The following is a 3,293-nucleotide window of genomic DNA, read 5'->3' on the forward strand; positions in this document are numbered from 1 at the left end:
CAACACTGGGATCCACCCACCCCCAGCCTTCAGCTAGCTCAGATCACGGACAAACTTAGAGAGTTTTCCAGACTTGGACAGGGAACTTTGCCACGTGAGATAACCTTATAGAGCGTTACATTATATGGCCGCACCACAGAAGGGAATACTCCCCACAATATGCAAGCACCTAGATCTTAACAAGCTGGAGGGCTGTGGGAAGGGGATCACAGGAGCGCAAGACCCTGTCGAGGGTGTGTGCCCCCATCCACCTTTCTCACAGGCATGTAGACACATTCCTATGAAAAAAAATTTTTTTAAGAAAACTCTGAAGTAGGGGCCAGCAGGTTGTGCCATGGTTAAGGTGCTGGACTCCCACGTGGCCAACTAAGGTTCAAGTCCCAGACCTGGTAGCTTGCTCTCTCACTTTCCCAGTCTTTCTCTGACTGTCTCTCTCTGGTGAGCACGTGTCCCATAGCAAATTTAAAAAAAATTAACAACAACAAAAAGAAACTTTACAGCTCAAAAATAAGAGAAAGAGCTAATTTTGCAGAGCAGTAGATGGCATAATGGTTACATCCCTGGACTTCCACATAGCTGACTGCGGTTCGAGTCCCAGACTCACTTAAAACTCACGCTGGGCACGTATGTGCGTGCCCAAGATCCTGAGAGGAGAATGGGGGAGAAGGGATTGCAGCATGGCCATCCACCCAGAGGGTGATTTCTGTCTCTCTAGTGAATGCACATGCCCTATAACGAAACTTTCTCAAATAAATAAATAAATAAAAATAAAAAAGAGAATTTTAAATTTTTAAAAAAGAAAACCCTGAAGTATATTTATACTATGAAACACTACTGAATACAGAAATAAAGAAGAATGAATAATTACTATATGCAACAATATGGATAAATAACAGATCTTGAAGGCACCAAAGTATTTATGATTCCATTTATATGAAGTTCAAAAACAGGTCAAACTAATCCACCTTCATGGGAGTCAATCATGGTTACACCTTTGTGGGGTCTGGGGGAGAGGTAGAGAAGGTATTCCTGATGCAAGATAATACAAGACACCTACTGGAATACTAGAAATGCTTAAATATAATCTTTCTATGGGTGGCAGGCACACAGGTGTGGACATAGGTCAAAATCCATTAAGCTGTACACTTGAGATTCATGTCCTTTATTATATTCAAGTTATATCTATTTGCTCTTTATTTAATTCATGACATTGGTCTGTAGTTTTTCTTTTTTGTTACATCCTTTTCTGTTGTGTGGATAAGGGTGATGGAGGCTTTATAAAATTAATTTGGCAGAGGTCTTTACTTCTGGATGTTTAGAAATAGTTTGAGTAGTATGGGGCTAGCTCTTCCATGACAGAGTATGTAGACATTCACAAGAAGGAGAGGGAGAAAGAGAAGTACACTGGACAAGGGCTCAACAAGCCATGATCCCCATTCCCCTAGCCTGTAGCTCGCCAGGATCCTGAACACCTCAACATGCGCTTTAGTGTTTTCAGGCCAACCCTGAGATCCAAACCTGCAGTTGGCACGTGGCTTCCAGCACCGTAGTTCAGTTTGCTATTGACTGAACCACTGAACTGGGCCACAGGTTATATCTCAATTATAGTAATCTGGCTATGCAAAGGAACTGAACGTTAGAGTGAGGAATAATGAATGCTACCAGGCCCCTGAGTATTAAAATGATCAGGTCTTAGTTGATTAGTACTTAACAGGGTAGTACTGAGTCAAGCAAGTCTTGGAATTTACTACTATAAGAATATACAGGGAAAAAAACCTATTATTCTACTTTCTCCACATCAGGATCATTTCATTGTTTTATATATTATGTAGAATATGTATAAAATATTTTATGAAGAAAACACTAAAAAAGTTTTTGTTTATATAAGAGGAATGATAAAATCCCAAGAGAGATGGGAGTGGCTTATATCCAAGATGCTGAAAATGGAGCCAAAAGTAATGACATAATCTTTAAACCATCTTAAAGAGCCAAGCACGCATGCCCTCTCTCTCTAATGTCCATAGACACGCTTGCATTCTTGTTTCTGTACAGTAATTTAATTTTGAAGTAAAAAGTAAATGCAAAAACCTAGAAAGCAAGGCACAGTAAATAGCTGTTTCCAATCGTAAGTGTCAAGTGCATTTCCCTTAAATATAAAAGGTTTGATCAGGACACTGAAAGCAAAGAAAAGAAAAACTATGTCCTAAATTTGTTTTGATAGACTATAAACAAATTTTGATTCACTTAAAATAAATCTTAGCCTGAAAAAATTCAATGTTTCCCTTTTCTAGTTCAATTTTCAAGAAATGAGTTTTTATAGTGATAAAATGTCTTTAAAAAGACGTGATTTAAACAGATCATGGCCTGGCTGCTCAGAAGTCCAACAATTTTAAGACAAGCTGCCCTACATACTTTGGATCTAACTGTGTAAAGAAAACATCAGTCAAATGATTCCAAAGATGACTGAGTCTAAGTGTCAATCCTTGGCAATACCAGAACTCTGGGGCCTAGAAGAGTGTGCATTTGAGATAAATGAAGCTTTAATGAGTTCTGTTAGTCTGTAAGTACATGAATAGCTACGTCTTCTCATATTCACACATACCTGTACATATATGTGTATAGCTATGAGAGGTGCACATAAGTGGGTGTACGCACATACCAAAGATAAACTGTTTGCAGTGTGTCCTGTCAACCTGACTTCTAACTATGCCATTGCAGTGTAGTCTCTAGTTAGGCTTTTTTGGGTTCAAATAAGTTTTTCTCTAAGGTAAAATTGAAAAGTGGAATAATTCTAAGTTACCTCTAAGTTATACTTTCATTCCCTGAAACTAGTTGTCATACTACTTGGGGGGGGGGAAGTATTTATTTATTTACTGAAATACTTTTAATTGTATTTACTGAAATAAAATATTTTGTTAAAAATTATTAATAAATGGGGCCAGAAGGTGATGTGGTGGTTGAGGGCGCTGGACTCACACATGGCCAAGTACAAATCAAATCCTAGACCTGGCACCTTGCTCTCTCTCTCTCTCTCGTCAAAATAAAAATAAAGTTAAATAGAATAATTATCAAAAAATGTAAAAAAAAAAACAAAAAACAAAAAACAGGTTATAGAATATCAATACTACTCCAAGTATAGCCATGTAGCTCACAACAGATAAGAAGGAAGTCTGAGGACCAGCAGATGGAGTGGTGGTTAAAGGTGCTGGACATGCTTAGATGTCCAACCATGGTTCAAGTCCCGGACCTAGTGGCTTTCTTTTTCACTTTCTCTCTCTCTCGCTCTCGCCCTC

The 3,293-nt window shown here is 38.5% G+C and overlaps 1 protein-coding gene across 1 annotated transcript in view; it reads right to left on the reverse strand.

Annotated features, from left to right (window-relative positions):
• SLC9A6 (solute carrier family 9 member A6) overlaps positions 1 to 3,293 on the reverse strand; it is a gene marked incomplete at its 5' end in the record, with an annotated part of 89,129 nt that overhangs the window by 9,302 nt on the left and 76,534 nt on the right. The window lies entirely within an intron of this gene.

Source organism: Tupaia chinensis, unplaced genomic scaffold (genome assembly GCF_000334495.1).
Source record: "Tupaia chinensis unplaced genomic scaffold, TupChi_1.0 Scaffold000706_1, whole genome shotgun sequence".
Classification (NCBI taxonomy): domain Eukaryota; kingdom Metazoa; phylum Chordata; class Mammalia; order Scandentia; family Tupaiidae; genus Tupaia; species Tupaia belangeri.